The sequence below is a fragment of the Bos javanicus genome, chromosome 26 (assembly GCF_032452875.1).
Source record: "Bos javanicus breed banteng chromosome 26, ARS-OSU_banteng_1.0, whole genome shotgun sequence".
Lineage (NCBI taxonomy): Eukaryota > Metazoa > Chordata > Mammalia > Artiodactyla > Bovidae > Bos > Bos javanicus.
Genome location: NC_083893.1, coordinates 8,869,983 through 8,888,988, shown reverse-complemented (window position 1 = coordinate 8,888,988; position 19,006 = coordinate 8,869,983). Strand labels below are relative to the sequence as shown.

Sequence of the window (19,006 nt, the reverse complement as noted above, 5' to 3'; positions counted from 1 at the left end):
AGGGAAAAGGACATGGAGCCAATCTCAGCTCACCTGCGGAGAACCAAACAGGAGTCAGAAATAAACCTTCCTCTGTTGTTGGCTTCTAAAATGTTGGTTTTACTTGTTACTGCAGCATAATTTAGCCTGAACTGATACACCCTCTTTTCACCCCTTAAGTACCATCCTCTCTCGCCCTTTTAGGACACACACACTTTGTATAGAGAGCACCTTTGTAAAGTTGAGAAACAGCACTCCCCAGCATCAGTTGTATTATACTCCCTCTCCTGCATTGAAGAGGCCAACCTTCATCAGAGGTTAGTACTTTAAATAAGGCATTTAAATAAGGTACTTAGGGTTGACCAACTTGACCCTTATTATTTTTTTCCTTTAAACATTTGTAGAACGTGTCCCATGTCAAAGTCTGGACATCTAGAGGTTTAAAAAATCCAAGCCTTGGTCCTGGTCTTTAGAAATCTTAAAGAGTCTGATGCAGTCAGATGCTGTGTATCTAATGCAGGAGACACAAGTTTGATCCCTGGGTCAGGAAGATTCTCTGGGGAAGGAAATGGCAACCCACTCAAGTATTCTTGGCTGGAAACCCCCCATGGACAGAAGAGCCTGGCAAGCTATAGTCCATGCAAAGAGTCGGACACGACTGAGCGACTGAACAACAGCAAATCCTAACAGCTCTAAAAGAAGGCAGTGTCGGGTGGTGAAGGAGAGTGCAACTTTGATGAAGGTGTCTGTAGGTGTTCATATGGGTGTCGCCGTTTTGTTGTATGCCATCCTTGAGATGTTCTTTAAGTATTGTTGCTTTCTTAGTTAAGCTTATCTTCCTTTCTCCATGTCTTAGCGTGTATTTATTGTGCCACTTAATTGTACTATGTGCTAGGCTTCCTTATTCTCAGTATGTAGTTTTTAGTCAAACAGTGTATACTGACTCACTCACTGAGTGTATGCCCTTTCTTTCTGACATATGGTGTAAACTCTTCGGGCTTCCCTGGTGGCTCAGCTGGTAAAGAATCCGCCTGCAATGCAGGAGACCTGGGTTCCATCCCCGGGTTGGGAAGATCCCCTGGAGGAAGAAATGGCCACCCACTCCATTATTCTTGCCTGGAGAATTCCATGGACAGAGGAGCCTGACAGGCCCCAGTCCATGGGATTGCAGACTCTTTAACTTCTTCACCTCAATTTTTCCCCATAACTTAAGTTGCTTGCTGCTGCTAAGTCACTTCAGTCATGTCTGACTCTGTGCAACCCCATAGACGGCAGCCCACCAGGCTCCCCCATCCCTGGGATTCTCCAGGCAAGAACACTGGAGTGGGTTGCTTAACACACTATTAAAACAAAATTATATTCTTAATAAATGATTGACTCTTTTCTTTGGTTTTTCCCACTCTCAAGTTTTTAGCTCTTCTTACCATGATATATGAAGTGAAGTTCATGGTTGTTAATCCATGTGCTCGTTTTTTTTTTTTTTTTTTCTTCTTCTTCTTCTGGTATCTGATGTGCTTAAGGCTCTGCATGGGAGAACCAGTTTGTCTTGGCTTAGTAACACCTTGCCTCAATTTGGAATAATTTCCAGATGACTTGTCATATTTCAAATCACATGCCTAATAGTGTGACTAATGACTAGTCCTGGGTTTGGATGATGGAGTAAATCCAGAAGCTTTCACAAGTCTGTCTGGCCAGCGGTTGCTAGGTTAAGACAGTGTACAATCTAGCCATACTTTTGCTTCATGACTGAATTCAACTGTTTTCTATCATATTACTTCTGGCCATCTCTCGAGTTTGATTTCAAAAGGCATAACAAGGTTAATTTATTATTAAAGTCCCCTCTTAGATCAAGGGCTTTTAAACTTTTTGTCCAAGATGCACAGAAGGAAGGGATTGTCCACCTCCATCAGATGAGAAGGAAGACTCAGGGACCTGCCATAATTTATCACTAATGGTCTGCTTTTAGGTTGGGTGATGGATTTATGATTGTCGATTTTATTATTATTTTTCCTGACCAATATGTTAAATATATTCTCTTATATGTAATAAATACTCCTTAACCAAACACATTTTTAAAAATGTGATATACAGCTGAAGTTGTAAAGTGCATCCATCACATTTATTTTGGCAGAACTGATTTACCTCAGTTATTTTTGCAATCTTAATCTTTTTTAAAACACCTGTCTAAGTGCCCTCTTATAGTGCCATCTTTTTTCAACAGGGCAAAACAAATTTTCTATGAAGACAGTATCTATAGACACTTAATTTTCAGACGATCTTCATGTCAATACCAGCATTTGTATAACTTAAGGTTTCCCCAGAGAAATATTTTCTTTTGTTTTGCCACAGAGAAATACCTTTTCTTGGGAAGATATAGAAAGTTGATGTCTGGCTATTGACTATGACTGCCCACTAGTTCCTTCTCTTCTCTGCAGGGAAATTTAGATACTTACAGAGTTGGCAATGTTAGCTCAGCTCTCAGTCACCTGAACTAAAAGCCCACTCTTGTCTGGCTGCTATGGATATCGGACAGAATACTGCCGGCTCTGGGGTCGGACATTCATAGCTCTGAAGCAGGCTGTGACACGTCTTCATGATTGACCTTAGGCTTCAAAACCTTCTCGAACGCTCAGTTTCCTCATGTGTTCAGTACAGTTGTTAAAACCTGCCTTGCTGTACTGTGTACAGATTAAATGTCAAGTGATATGCGCACGATGGAAGCCACCATCATTATTAGATCCTCAGTAAATGAATTGCGCATGTTTTTCTTGCTGTAGGTGGAATTTCAAGTACATTTTCCTATAGGAACAATGTTATGAATGGGGTTTGAGTATCATATTAGAACTATTAACATTATACCTCAGATAAATCATGAGTTAAATAGGCCTTTAAAGACTGGCCAGAGAAGCCAGTCTCCCTACATCTGGTCTCTAGTGAAATGCATTTCAAGTGCCACAGAAGAGTTCATTAACTTTAGAGTTCATTAAACAACTTTCAGAATGTAATTTATTGCCAGGTTGAAGACTGTTTAGATAAGCTTTTGTGTTAGACTTGAAATGGAATTTCCTGATAGGTGCTGATGTTTGGGGGACAGACAAAGGAGCCCTGCTTTCTACTTCTGGGAAGTAAACACCTTCTGGAGAACTTAGTTGCTCTAGGTAGTTCTAGTATAAACTAGTCAGTCATGGGACCTCGGCCCCTGGGGTGGCTACATGGCCCACGCTGACCAGCGTGAGTTTTTCTTCAGAAATTTTAAGATTATAACTATGGAATAGTCCCGCTTAGTGCCAGAGCTGGGAGTTAAGTGGAAGAAGGCAGATTTTAGGAAGGGAGAACAAAGCCAACATGTAGAAGCAAAGATGTCCTCTTGTCCTGGTGGAGTTCACAGTAGCCCTAAAGCCCAGCCACCCCTGTGGCTTTCACGTTGCTAGCCCTGATGGCTCAGCAGGTAAAGAATCTACCTGCAATGCAGGAGACACAGGAGACGTGGGTTCGATCCCTGTATCGGGGAGATCCACTGGAGGAGGAAATGGGCAACCTGCTCCAGTATTCTTGCCTGAAAAATTCCATGGACAGAGGAGCCTGGTGGGCTACAGTCCGTGGGGTTGCAAAGAGTTGGACATGACTGAGCGACTAAGCACAGTCAGTCGATCTATCTTACTTTTGCCTCTGCTGCTTCAAGTGCCATGACACCTGCAAGTTAAAGAATACTAATCAATTTGGTTGTTTATATTTGGAATATTTAAGAAGTGTGTCTTTGTCATGAGCAGTTATAATAAATGTAATTGCATAGTAGGGCAGCTGATTTATCACAGCTCTTTTAAAACAACGATAGTGTTTATTCCCATTTATAAAAGTAGAACTGTATTAGCACTAATCAAAAGATATGAGTGACTCTGTATGGATGAGAATGACTCTTGAATAGAGGCTTGCTCTAATGCAAATGTCATATAATTTTTTATTTTAAACCATATAAGCAAATGGAAACTTATGATGGTTCTAACAGTTATATGTTGCCTCGGACAACTGCAATGTGCTAACTTTTATGCTTAGGAGCACCTTAAGGTAAACAGGTAAGATATTTCTATTTAAGGAGGAATAGGTCTTTGGTAAGATTGTCAAATATGTATGTATGTGTTCCTTATTTGAAAAGGAAGATAGAATGACTTAATCTCTCTGTTCTTGTGAGTGGGTTAGTATTTGGGGAACTGAGATGGTATGTGCTGACACTCTTTTGTAAACTGTACTTCCTTTTAGGAAGTATCAGATTTGCTTTCTCAGTAGTGGCATTCTTTATTGTTGGAACATGTAAAGAGCAAAGACTCACATCTGTCGCTTGGGTTCTGATTGCCAACTGGGTTGAACAGCTATAATATTTGTGTATTCTTGATGTATCAGCAGTTAAAAGGAAAGTTTTCCTTTCTCCTTTGTGGCTGTTATATAACTTAAACACCATTATATCAACCACGGCTATTTATTCAGAATCTGCTGGGTCCTGGGGAGACAAGGCCTCTGAAACACTGTCTCTGTCTCCAGTGGACTTTTGTCATCTGAGAGAGAAAAGCCAGAGATTTCAAACAGAAGGAAGACACTTAGGCTCTCTGTTAGTTTTGAGATGGAGGTATTAAAGAATAAATCTGTAGGCATTTGGAAGAGAGGAGAGTTCCCTGGGATTTGAACCAGTCAACAGGGTTCCAGAAGAGGAAGGGGTTTGAGAGGTTCTGAAAGGTGTTAACTTGTAAGGAGAGTGGGAGAGAGAGAGGCCATGGCGTGGGCCCAGGTGTGGAAGTGGTAATGTGCCCGTTGCTTTAGAGGGACTAGAAGTAGGCTGGTGGGATTTTTTGGCCAAAGGTTTTTTAAGTGGAAGATGGGGGCTGAAGAGGTGAAAGCCAGCTTTTGAATAACTGAACATCATGGCCCCCAGTGCTGGGAAGGATTGAGGGTAGGAGGAGAAGGGGGAGGCAGAGGATGAGATGGTTAGATGGCATCACCGACTCAATGGACATGGGTTTGAGCAAACTCTGGGAGATAGTGAAGGACAGGGAAGCCTGGTGTGCTGCAGTCCATGGGGTCACAGAGTCGGACACAACTTAGCAACTAAACAACAGCAGCAGCATGGCGTTGGGATTGGAGCTAATTGTTTCTTTTTTTTTAACCATAGATTGCAAAGTACAAAGATTGTCATTTTAACTTTGGACAACAAAGATATCCTAGAAATAGTGACCCTTTTTCTATTGTGAGACCATTCTGATAACGTTGGTAATTGTGTCCTTATTTCCAAAGCATAAGGATCATTGTAAACATCTTTCAGGTGCTTTGAACTATGATCACAGGTGCACTTATTTATGAACCTTCCTTCTTCTTGAATGGAGCACCCACTCTATACATTTTCAGCTTGACTGGATCCCAGATAATAGAAACAACCTAGAGTATCTCTGTCTTTTCCTGTGTGGGTTACCTTTCCCGTCCTCTTTTATCTACATGTGGCTGCACACATGCATACAGTTGCATATTTTATTCTATTTTTTATTTTATTTTTTGGCCATGCTTCACGGCATTTGGGATCTTAATTCCCCCAAAAGGGACTGAACCCACGCTGTGCATTGGAAGTATGAAGTCTTAACCACTGGGCCACCAAGCAAGTCCCCAACTGCACATTTAAACTGCAAGGTTATGAAGCTTATTGAGTTGCTCATATTCACATAGGTTTTATATATATGTATATACACATATATATATATAGTCTTTTCATATAATATAAAAGAGTTATAGTTCTTGATGTAACAGCCAACATATTATCAGCTTGGCCAGTATAATTGACAATAATGGTTTCATAAGCAGAAAATCAATGTGCCTAAAAATCAGTATTAATTTCAATGACTGTTTGAAGAAAGTTGCCTGCAATGCACATGTTTTCCTTTTGATTTCTACGACAAAACTCTACTTGTTTAACTGATAAGAGAGAGGAAGCGTTTATGATATGATGGCATGCTGGACTCTGACAGTTATCATGTGACAGTGATGTCCTGGAAGCAGAGAGGATTGGACCTGGCAGCAGGAGCAGCAGTTAGGAGACTGAACTTTAGTGACCCTGGCATGAGGGTCACTTGAACCAGAATGGAAAAACCAGTACAAATATGAAAGACATTAAGAAGCTGTCATCATGCCGGGTGATAGTGAATTGTCAATAGGGAGCGAGGGAGCACAGATGATTCTAGAATTTAATTTACAATGTCTAAGACCATAAAATTAGCATTATAAGGAATATGAGAGTCAAGAGAGATTTATCAGTTTCATCATCTAGGATATAGGCCCAGTTTATGTGAATCCCTTGGACTGCAAGGAGATCAAACTAGGCAATCCTAAAGGAAATCAGTCCTGAATATTCACTGGAAGGACTGATGCTCAAGCTGAAGCTCCAATACTTTGGCCTCCTGATGCGAAGAACTGACTCCTTCGAAAAGACCCTGATGTTGGGAAAGATTCAAGGCAGGAGAATGGGACGACAGAGGATGAGATGGTTGGATGGCATCACTGACTGGATGGACATGATTTTGAGTAAGCTCCAGGAGCTGGCGATGGACAGGGAAGCCTGACTGCAGTTCATAGGCTCGCAAAGAGTCGGACATGACCGAGCAACTGACTGACTGACTGACTATGCCTGTTGCCAGGGTTAAATTTTAGGTCATAGGCTTATCTTGTGCCTGCCTTGTATGGGGTCGTAACTTGCTCTTAAAAATGAAAGAATGCTTAGGAATCTGCAGAGAGAGATGAAGCAGTTTACGCAGGGCCACGTACCTGATCACTTACTGGCAGAGCTGGGATGAGGACAGGACCTTTGGACAATCCTGGTGAAGCGTTCTTTCTATTCTTCCATGATGGTTCACAGAAAAGAGTAGCATTTTATAAAAAGCCCTGGATCTCCCTTGAGATTTTATCTTTGCCTTAAAAGAGTATTTTAAAGAAATCCTGGCCTATGGAATGATCGATCGGTTTTAAACAAATACAAGGAAGTTAAATTTAGGAGATCTTCTCCAAAGCCAAGGTGGTTTAATTGGTAACTTAAAAAATAAAAAAATTATTCCTCTGAAAAACTCTGCCCCCACTAGTAATCAACTGGTGCTCAGGACCTAGCAGTTCTGTGGGCTCCTGATTTGCCAATTCCAAACTACTTAAAGTTTCTCTTTTTAATCTTTCTATTCCAAAATAGTGTTTAGGGTACAGTGACCCAGATAGAATGAATATTTCCAAAATCATGCTTACTTTTTAAAAATTGGTTTAACTGTGGCATAAGTGGAATCATTCCAATTCTAAGCTTTTTTTTTTTTTTCCTTTCTTGCTACTAATTAAATTTCTCTGGTAAAACAAGAACACCAAATTCAAGAATTCTAAACCAAAAGCTCCTTGAGTTTTTTTTTACCGCTTAAATAAGGAACACTCACACCATGCAAATACCAAAGAACTATTTGAGTTAGAAAATTTTTTGGATATTTTAACTTAACCAGAATTTAAACAGAAAAATTACGGGCCAGTTTGTCCACAAGTTTGGAGATTTTGAGTCCCAACTCAGAGGGACAGACAACATTGTCTGACTGCCTAGTCTACATGCCACTGTGTCAAATAGTCGACCTGTATTATTATATATACTCTGTCCAGCAAAGTGCTGGATTTTATCTCCCTCATTGCAGATAATTAACCCCACAAGACCAAACAGTGTCAGAGGTTAGATCTCGATCTTGGAGGTTAGATCCCAATCTGCTCTGACGCCAGATTCCAAGCTCATTACATCCAGGATCGCTGCCTAACTCAATTAACTTTTACTAAGTAACAGAAATTAACATATGTCCACTGATCAAGTTAGTTATCATAACAGAATTTATCCTTGTTTTTCGTGACGTTGTGAAAGGCTTAAGTTTCCCCCTCCCAAAAAAAAGGTCTGTAAAAGGCTCCTAAACCTGACATAAATCAAGAAAGGCAAGTTCCGCCTTAACGGACTGTGAACACGCTTATTGGACGCTTATTGGTTAGGATCGCACGGGCTGACTCATTTCTTTTTTGCTGTGTTAGAGGGCCACACCCTGAATTCCAAAAAAAAAAAAAAAAAACCTCTGCCGCCCGGCCACACCCGTGGGTTCCTTGCCGGAGCCTCTGGGGTTAGACCCGGCGTGTGTCTGCTCACAGCTGTCCCCCAGAGAGGATCCTCCCGCCGCACGTCTGTCCGCCCGCCCGCTAGGGCGCCGGCTGCGAAGCGCCGCGGTCCTCGCACGCCCGCCCCGCAGGCCGCGGGAGAAGGCGGCCCGGGCCGGCGGAGGCGCGGGGGCGCCCGGGAGCCGGGGCCGGGGGTCGGCGCGCCGCCGGCCGCCTTCGCCTCTCCACCGGAGTCCGGGCGGGCAGCGCGCACCCTGAGCGCGCCGTACCCGCGCGCAGACTTGGCGCCCCAAGAAGTTTCTGGAGACTTGGCCTCCAGGGAGGGAGACCGTAAGTACTGCTCATTCTGGGATGCTTGGCTTCATTAATAGGCTCTCTGGGGGCCGCGTGGTAACACTCTCAGACAGTGAGACCTGGTTAAAAGCTGGGAGAAACAGCCTTCCCTGCCTTGCAGAAAATCCTTGGTGTCGCAGGCTTTGCTATCCCTCTCCTAAGGGACTCTTAGTTTTTACTGGATGCGCTTTGATGATCAAACAGGCAATTGCTATTGATAACTGAGAATTCTAACGTGGTAGTTAATTTTAGAAAGCGGGGTCCCAGTAGAGGTAGGTAGGCTGCATCAACAGATGCTCCAAGTGTTGGGGTACGTTTGAGAGTCAAGGGGCCAGGAGGTGGTTTCACTTTGGGGTTATCAGGCTTTCCTAATGGAGGGTTTTGAGGGAGTGGGGTTGTATTAACAGCTTGGTTGCTCCGTTTTGGGGAGGTACTCACTTTCTCAAACTCCAGTCCTGGTACAGAAAGGTCCTTCAGCCAACTCCTTTGCCTGATTGGGAGCAGCTGGTGAGTGAGCTCAGCGCGCAGTGCCAGAAGAAAGCACGTGCTCCGGGTATTTTGGAATGAGCGTGTTTACTCCACAGCCGTGCTTTCTGTTTATTGTGGTAACTACTCCTGTGCAATTTGGGGAAAGAAAAACACTGAGAAGAAGGCATGGTACTTGCTTCCCCCCACTGCCCCACCTGCTTGTGTATGCTGTGTGTAGATGTTACTTAAGTTGTAACGGGAGCCAGAAGACCTAAGGTCTGTTGACTCTGTTGAATTGATCACTTTTCAATTTATGTAGAGAGTGAGCCTCTTTGAAAAGTCTGCTTTTATTTAAAACTGCTTTTTATGTAAGAAGTTATCAGCACGTGCATAGCCATTTGTATGGTGCAGGCAAATATTTTCTTCTAAGAGGGGTGAGGAGGTAGAGGAGAAGCAGATTACTTCTGTGATTATTGCTGTTTTATTGAGGACACAGTGTGACAGTTGTCACCACCAGAAACTGTACTGAAAAGTCAGGCTGAAGATACCACAAGAGCATAAAGGATGACAGGAAAATGTAAATGAATATGAAATTACACCTGCGAATTATAAAGGTATAGAGGAGAAGCAGATTACTTCTGTGATTATTGCTGTTTTATTGAGGACACAGTGTGACAGTTGTCACCACCAGAAACTCTGTACTGAAAAGTCAGGCTGAAGATACCACAAGAGCATAAAGAATGACAGGAAAATGTAAATGAATATGAAATTACACCTGCGAATTATAAAGGTATGAATAGTACCTTTACTCTTCATTTTTGAAGATACAAACTAATGCCACAGAGAGAATGAGTTAAGTGCTTAAGCAGCTGACTTTTTAAAACTCTATAAAGGAAATGCTTCTGGAAAGAAATCGCTTCCAAGTGGAATAAAGTAGTTTGCTAGAATTTTTAATCAGTTGCACTTTGAATTCCAAGTTCCACTTCTTTTGTGCTCATACACTCATGGTTAAATTCAGTTGCTTCGAGTTTTAACTAATCAAAGGCTTCTGAGTGAAAGGTGACATCTTGGGATCCCATTTCTTTTGGAAAACAGACTGTGATGTTGACACAAATGACCATAAGTCCACTGGGGTAGTTGGAAAAGCACCCCTCCCCCAGGTGGTGAGAATGGGAAAATATTTAATTAACTCTAAGATGTCTAAAATCTAAAGGGATAATTAAATCTAAATTTTGCCTGGAGTTTCACCTGGTAGCTATAACAGACCGGAACATTTAAGTGAGATGCTTCACACCTGCGGCCTCATTTTCATTTTTCCCAGTAATGCTGAGAGGTAGAGGTATTATCATCTCTGCTTTCTAGATGAAGAGGGTTACCTCATCTCCAAATTTTGCAGCTGGTTAATTTAGTTTACAAAGTAACATTTAGAGTTTGTCATTTTTCCCCGTGTGGCCCCAATTGCTCCTAATATAGTGTTGATTTTTCTGTGTGAAGTAATCCAGAGGAGGTTCTGGGTTCAAAGCAGATTTTCGAAGGGGTTTTAAACTCCTCATTGCCCCAGTGCTAGAATATCAAGGTTCAAGGAATAATGCATTTACTTTGGAAGCTTGCCATTTACAAGTATTTACTAAGCAAGCCCTCTTCTTCACCAGCCCTACTGGTACCTGAGGCGGCCTCATGGTTGTTGGTTTGGGGGAACTTTCTCCTCCCTTTTTTCTTGAAGCCCTGCTAGGTGAGTGTGTGTAGATTCTTCTGTTTCTAACCAAGTATGGCTCGCCCATTCTCTGATTTTAATACCAAGCAACAGAGTTCATGGTCATCCAGTGGGTGAATGTCTAAGAGCACTCCTGCAGCATTTTATATGCTATGTGAAATGTTTTAAAATTTCTACTAGCATTTAGGTTAGTGCTGAACCTATTTGTTAGGAATGATAGGGTTGTGGAAAGCATGCTCTGTGAGTGCTAAAGATTTTTGTTGTTGTTGTTGAAGGTGGAGTAGGTCAGCTCGTCTCACCAGGGGTGGCCAGTTCTGAGAGTCCATCTGCTGGATCATCTGTTGGTGGTGGTTCAGTCGCTAAGTCGTGTCTGACTTTCAACCTCACAGAGCCTCTCTGCCAGGCTCCTCTGTCCATAGGATTCCCCAGGCAAGCATACTGGAATGGGTTGTCATTTCCTTCTTCAAGTGATATTCCCAACCCAGAGACTGAACCCATGTCTCCTGCATTTAAGACAGATTCTTTACCGATTGAGCCACCAGGGGATCATCTCTTGGGATGCCACATGATACAGAACAATGCCACTTTCTTAGAAGACAAAGAACTACATTGTCTGTTCCAGGATGGAATATGGCTCACATGCCACCTCATTGTTCTTGGCATCTATTTGACACTGAATACCCACCCACCTTCCCAGGCAAAACAAGGATGCCTTGGCTTCCTCCTTAAACCTCTCTGAACTCCCAGCTGGTTTAAGTGAATGGAATTCTTGAGGGTATTGAAAGGACATGCCCATGTGCTGATAAAACCGTTTGGGGGTGATCTTGAGAAAATTGTGGAGAGGAGGAAGTATGCCAGTCCACTTTGATTTTCACAACTGGGGAGATAGTAAATTATGGAAACTTCAGCTGCAGAGTGTATGTTGCTGTTTAGCAGAAGAGTAAATCACATTTTTGAAAAGATGGATTGGGATCACTTTTTTAAAAAGTGGTGGTGATCAGTATGTAGCATCACTCATCTCCAACAGACCTCCTTTCCTTTTCAATTTCTTGGATCTTGTGCGTGCCCTGCGTTCAGTCGCATCCAGCTTTTTGTGACCCCGTGGACAGTAGCCCACAAGGCTTCTCTGTCCATGGATTCTCCAGGCAAGAATACTGGAGTGGGTTGCCATTCCCTTCTCCAGGGGATATTCTTACCTGGGGATGGAATCTGCGTCTCTTGTGTCTCCTTCATTGGCAGGCAGATTCTTTAGCACCTGTGCCACACCTGTTACTTAAAAAGTATACAAGGACGTGGACAGGCCACGCTATGGATATGACATGTCTGCTCTGGCAAAACATTTAACAACATGCTGTGTTGTTACATCTTTACTCAAGATGGACAAATACGGGGTGGACAGCAGTGTCAGTAAGTGGGTTTGTGTCTTATCATACCCAAGGAGGGATTATCAGTAGAGTCACCTCAGACTTGAATAAGGTGCCCACAGTATGCCTTGCTGAGGGCATTTACTACAACTGGACAACAAAACTCACTAGTAGAGACAGAGAATTTAGAACCCAGGAGGTGATAACCCCACAGTTCTTTGAAGTCCTGTAGATACTGGTTCAGAACAGGGATTTTAGAGCCTGATCTTGGACAAGTTATTTGAGTGCTCTTTGCCTCAGTCTCTTCATTCATAAAATGCAGGTGATACTACTTCCCTCACACGGCTGTTGAAGATGGTAAGGATCAAATTGGATTATTCAACCCAACTGCTTAAAAACAGAGCCTGACCAGAAATCGTGTGTGCTGTGTTTTAGTCTTCTTTGTTGCTACTGCTTTTTCTCCTATGGTAGTGTTGTGCCGATTTCTGGGTTTATGTTTAAGTATGTGTCCAGAATGGAGTAATCAGGTTTTTGGAGAGGGTCTAGAAACTCTATGAAGAGTGGTTAAAGATGCTAAGGATGCATGCCATAGTGTAACAGCTTAGAGACAGTAATCATATACTGAGAGGTGATCACTTCTGAATTCTGAGACACTTCATCCAGGCTAAGTGCTTTCTCTTAAGGAATTGTAGCTTGGTATAAAAGAGGTCTGCGTTAAACTCGGATTTAGTGGGATTCTTTTCTGATTTTCAGTGCAATCTTTAACCAGGCCATTAACTTAACACGGTGGCTCTCCAGGTGTGTGAGTTACCCCTCAGGAGACATTTGGTCGCAGTTTTGATGGACACAGCTAGGGTGGGAAGAGTACTGCTGGTATTTAGCAGGTAGAGACCAGGGATGCTGCTGACGTCCTGCAACGCACAGGACGGTCCCAAACTGACAGTTATCCTTTTCACATGTCGAAAGTGCCAACATTTGAGAGACCCTGGCTTACCTCTTCAATATATGTGTTTCTCTTTGTGAAATCTGAGTACTGATCTTGGCTTTAGCAACATCACAAAGTAGCTTGAAGAGTATGTTTATGAAAGGGCCTTTGAGAGTTAACGTATTCTGAAATCTGCAGATGTGTACAGCATATACGTTTTATCAGCAGTGACACAGTAAAGTATCACTTGCTCCATTCCAGGGAGAGAGAGATTATGGTGGTTTGAGAATCTGATAAGTCTGTGCTTGAGTCTCAGCCTTTCCAGTTTAACTAGCTGTGTGATTTAGAGCAGGTTTCTTTAGCATATCCCTAAAATCAGTTGAAAGTTAATGTCTTTGACTTACAAGTTTCACTGTGTGTGTGTGTGTGAGAGAGAGAAGGTTTGGACTGAAAGATCCCCAAGTGTATATAACCCACCTGCTGTCTACGTTGTAAAAGCAGAATGCTTTGTAGGAATGTTCAGCTTTCAAGGAGGTAGCAATGAAAGGTTCCCTGAGTTAGAAAGGGGCTCTTACTCAGGTTGGAGAGTGGAAGTTAGTGGGTTTTTTTTAAAGAGAGGGTGCTTCCTAACTTTTTTCTCACAATCCTCACTGCATTGGAACTGAATTGTTTAAAACTCACATAAACACATGAGCTGAGCCCTTAGATGGAGGAGGTGTTAGTCCCCGACAGCTGGCCTCTCTGTGGGTATCAGGAAACGTTCCTCCTGGAGCGGTGGGGAGAACTCGTGGCTGGCTTACACCACGAGAGCGATGGCAGCCCCGAGGTGAAGTGCAGCAGCCACTGGAGGACCAGCTTACACTTAGGAGAAATTTATAACACAGACTAAACCCTGTTAGTGCTCGGAGGCTTTCATTAAGCTAACCTTCAAGCTTGCTTAACTCTGCTGATCGTACAGAAATAGAAGGTGGTGTTCCAGACCCTCGTGGTCTCCAGCTGCCCTTGAGTTGCTTGGTAAGCAGTTTTGGTGAAAGCTCAATGATTCTAATGGAGAATCTTGAACTGGTTACACAAAATTGCATACCTCTGTGGGGTCAGAAGGCAAGAGTTTGATATTCAAGCCAAATGGAAAGTCAGGTTAATAATAAACTAAATGAGGTTAACTGAGGCATCACAATTTTAGATAGTACCAGTGACCACAGTTCTTGAGACAGCTTAGATGATTGCTCCACTTTGTAGGTATGTCTTTATATATATCATTTTGATTTCTCCTATGTGGGTGGGACCAGAAAATTCCATAAGCTGCTGAAAGTGTTGTTGAAAGTGTTGGAAGGCTGATTATGGGTTTGCCAAGGCCCCTGGGCATCAGCTTAGTGAAACTGTGCAGTAGTGGGTACCAAAATCCAACTTTGAACCTTGTGCTGAGTCAACGGATCTAAAGATAGATTTCTTTGAGTCTTGAAACTAGAATCTCACCAAGAGACCCCAACAAATGTTAGACATAAAAGGAACAAAGAGATTTAAAATGTCAAAGTAGAGTGCAACAGCATAGCTCACCCTCCACGTCTAGGGCCTGTTAGTTTGCACTTCTGTCATTTAATGATCTTTAAAAAGTGTACGTCTTTCAGTATAAGTTGTGAGTGCGGTTGTTTTTTTTAAAGCAGTCCATCCCCCTTCCCTGAACTTCCTAAAGCCTTCATCTCCCTATGGAATCATTGGCTTCTACCCTAAGTGTGGTGTGCGTATCATACATGAGGGCCAGCAAGGAGATCGCTTCTGCTTTCTGACCTGAATTAAAAGATGAGACCCCAAAAGAAACTGTAAAATACTCTATAATGAATGAATCACAGAAAAGATAGGTGAAGTAAGTAGAGATTAAATGGCTTCCAGGGGAAAATTATAACTTAGTCAAAGGTACTGACATCTTAGTCTGAAAAGGGATCCCTTTGAAGGGGAGTTTAGTGGAGTAAAACTTGGAGAGGACATGTTGGCCTTTCTATCGGAGAAGGTCCCCTGCGCCTCATATAGCATCACTGGATCTGCCTATGGATCTTACCCCAATGGTGGGGCCACCTGTGGGTTGACATCAATTGGTTGGGTTCCAAACCTGACTTAGACTGTAATCTTGCTGCCATCACTGAACATCCCTGAGCCTACCTGAACACTCATGTGCAGCGTCAGGCCACACAGGAAGCCACAGAAGCCCTTCTGTGCCCACGGTGCATTCTTGTGATTATACTTTCGGTTCCTCGTGAATTATGCTTTTCGGGAGACATAGCATCAGCACATATCAGCATCCAACATCTAGTCTACATTGATGGTATTAAATTGACGTTTTTACTTGAATGTCACCCTGAGTGTGGTTAGGCTAAGCCATCTCCTGATGACCACATTTATGAATTGCAACGTTCAGGGGTCAGCCTTGAACTGTGGCAAGTCCACACCAAGATGACGGTACTCTGTGGAGACTAGCTGGCTTCTCCAGTGTTTGTCTTTGCCCTGAGTACCCTTTTCTGTATGATCAGCAACGTAAGAAGGTGATGCCCATCCTAATGGTAGTATCTTTTTTGCTTTTTTGAAAATGGTGAGAAGAAATACGAGTATAACAGTGCTTTATCATGCTGGAAATGCGGTGGTCTCTTGTTAGTAAGTCACATAAACATGAATAAAGCTAACTAGAGTACGTTGTTATCGTTACAACTACAGTGTAAACTAATTCCTACTTTGCTAGTTAGCTTATCCTATAATTCTCATTTAGATGGCACAGATTACTAAACAATTACAAAAGTCCCCAGTCAAAGAAGTTCATAGCCAGCATTTCACAGTAGCATTTTGCAGTGTGATTTAGTATGGCTAAGATTCTTGTAGATTTATAAAGCATACTTCTATTTGGTTCTCAGGATAACATGGCCGGTTCTTTGGGGGCATTTGGGTTCCAAAAGCTGTGGTACTTGTAAAGTCTATTCACATAAAACTATCCTTTTAATATTATTATATTTCCACAGATATACTGAAGCAATTCCCTGAAGTTAAGTACTGTTGATAGGAAGTGATTGTGTGCTGTTGAGGCATGGTTGGATAATACCAGTCTACCAGCCTGGGAGAGTCACCTTCTTAAATCTTTAACATTTACTTCCAGGAGCAGAATTCTCAGGAGAAGCAGGAGCCTGATGTCATTTACACTGATGATGTCCATGTAAAGGTCAGAGATGTGAAAGGGAATGTTTCTAACCCAGAAGTTAGTCATGGCTGGTCTATATCAAAGGGAATGTCCTTCACAATTGCAGCAGCGCCAGGATAGACGAAGGTATGTCATGTGGCAACGGCACAGTCCCAGGAAGGCTCTAGAGGAATCGTCTTGGAAAGAGAGTAAGGATCGGGCTGGGACAGTAGGAAATTAGCATGGGGTGGAGTAAGCATGGCGTAGTTCCCATTGGGTTGAAAAGTAGGGAACAAGAAAATAGGAAAAGAGCAACAATTCCAGAGTTCCTTCTCTTACTGGAGTGAAGCCTATACTTCTCAACAACCCACATTTCCTCCAGACCTTCATTCTCAAGCTGTCATTGTGTTTAAAAGAGGTTTATTCTCTAAAAAATTTGTTCACCAAGGTCTCAGAGTAAATTGTGTGCTCCTGTGGTTGGGGATAAGGTAGGCCAGAGGTGGTTAGATTTTTACCCTGTGAATAGAATGAACAAAAGGGCTGATAGTTCTACAGTTACTGTGCTTCTCTCTGTGCCACCTGTTCCCCACCAAAGTCCACAAAAGCACCCACAGCAGGAGTCCTTCCCCACGATAGAGATGACCGTGTGCTAGACCTCTGCTGGCCAACACTGTAGCCCCTGGCCACTTGTGGATATTTAAATACAATTAAATGCAACATTCTGTTCTTAGTCATGCTAACCACATCCAAGTACTCAGGAGCTACATGCCTGGTGGCTGCCATCGTGGGGTGGAGCTGATATAGAACATTTTCATCAGTTCACCCCAGGAAGATGATTCAGCCATAAGAAAGGATTGGATCCATTTTCTTATGGACTGGCTCCGTCTCCAGGGAATTCCTATATAAACCAAAACATTTCTAGGATCTAGCAGTTGAGTCTTTTAGGCCAAATGAAGATATATTATTGAACATCATAGTTTTCCTCCAGTTTCAATTTTGAATTCCAGCAGAGCATGACTGCTTTTGAGTCAAGGTGAATTATCAGCACATTATAATGTAACTGGTTCGTTAGGGACTAAGTAGGAAAACAGAAGCCGTTTTGTTTACAGTTGAGGGTATTTAGTGAAGTTCCTCCGTAGGTAATGGTACAGCAGAAGCCCAAGGAAGAAACCCAGAGATTAGCCCCAGCCAGAAGTCACTACTGTCCTCAGGCTGGAGGGACTAGTGGTGGAGGCTGTTACTGAAGCTCAGGGGCAGATAAGAGCCAAAGCCCCAGAGGAGAACCCAAGATACCAGCAGATAGTAGCAGATAGAAAGGTGAGAGGTTTTCCACCTTGCTGTCCGCTCTGCTCTCCAGTCTTCCGCCACTGCCTCCTGTTGGTTGAATCCAGCAGGCTGATTCCCTGTGACTCTGCAGAGCAGAGTTGGGGACCAGAGGGATGGATCTGTTAGCCCAGGGCCGACACAACTGGTATCTGTTGATAGAGATGGCTGTTATATATAAGGTGGCCTCTAAGGTGGCCCCTGGCAGGCATGCACAATCGTGGGGTTTTCTGTATAGCACTTACCAGATTGCTTTCTGTGTTTCTCTCTTGAGAGGAACCGGAAGTCCTTGGCGGCAGGGACTGTGTTACAAGCATCTAGGTATTTCGGGTCCCTGGCATATAGTGGGTACATGTTTAGGTTTTTAACAGATTGGTTTGCAACTTACTAAAGTACATTCTCTGGAAGATGTGTTTCTCAGAAAACTTTTCTTTCTTTCTTTTTTTTTTTTAAAGAGTATGTTTGCATTTGCCGGGATTGCAAAGAGTCGGATATGACTGAGTGACTTCACTTTCACTTTTCACTTTTCACTTTCTCCTAGAGGGTAGGAAGGATGAGGAACCTAGGACTATCTTAACACGAGTAAGAACAAGAGCAGGAGAGGGGAGGGCCCGGAGATAGGGAACCAGGGTAGGAACATTCTGGGGAGTTCATTAGGGTCTCATAAATAAATGTCTGGATGAGCCTACTTATCACAAGGGCTAGCTTCTCAGAATCCCTGCAGTTTGTCATTTTGGCCCCAACTAGGGAAAAGCAGAGGCCTCTGAAAAGAACATGCCCTGGCAACTAAAAATACTAGACACTGATTATACAGAAATGTAATTCCTGGTATTATAGAAGAGAAACCAATTCTTGGTATGCTGTCAGCTTTGACTTTTTCTCCCAATATTTTAAAATTTATTCTAATCTCAGATTTTCTACACTGAGCCCACTACTGTCCTGACTCATGTGATGATTTATGATAATAGTAAATTTGCACCTAGCGGAAAGAAAGTATTCGATAAATATATGTTCACCAAGTGAATGGGCGTATGGTTAGGAGTCATAATTAGAGCATTTGGCTGTTTTTCATAACATGAAGTCCCTGTGGAGAGTGCTGATCTAAACCGTGTGTTTCATTATCTACACTGTGTTGCATAGCAGTATTCACCATGGTTGGGCCTTGTCTCTTTCCTTCACAGCTGTTGTGTAAGCCCGGCACTTTGGGGTTCCTTGAGCCACTCAGGCAGACCAATTTCAGAGGCAGGTAGAGTGGTCTCCTATAGGACGATGGTGGTGTCACGGGGGCGATTAAATAACATTATACAATTTTGTTTTTAAGCCGAGAAGCTCTGATGGCAGGGAGGATCTTACATCTCCCTGGATTGTAATCACCCACATGACCCCCTCTGAAGGCCACGGTGTAGGCAGCGACAGTGGTTCCAAGCAGGAGGGGACGTGTTCCATTTAGGAGAAATCTGTGGAGTAGAATCGGTGGGATTTGGTGACCACGTTTATGTGAGGAAGGGATGGAGTGGGGCAGGGTGATGGCATTCTTGACCTACGAGAGAGTACCTTTCCCTACTGTTCTTTTTCTTCCTTCCCTCATACTC

At 42.9% G+C, this 19,006-nt stretch overlaps 1 protein-coding gene across 25 annotated transcripts in view; it reads left to right on the top strand.

Annotated features, from left to right (window-relative positions):
• Positions 1-19,006, top strand: part of SGMS1 (sphingomyelin synthase 1) — a 325,269-nt gene that overhangs the window by 210,448 nt on the left and 95,815 nt on the right. For 13 of the 25 annotated variants that reach the window (XM_061402685.1, XM_061402692.1, XM_061402698.1 and 10 more), the window contains 2 exons: positions 184-296; positions 16,071-16,238. The exons of 4 other annotated variants lie outside the window; for them this stretch is intronic. The gene's annotated coding sequence lies outside the window, so the exon portion shown is untranslated. Of the gene's footprint in view, positions 1-183; positions 297-1,414; positions 8,458-16,070; positions 16,239-19,006 lie in introns of those variants that run through there. 8 more of the 25 variants (XM_061402694.1, XM_061402682.1, XM_061402690.1 and 5 more) reach the window with 7 other exon arrangements.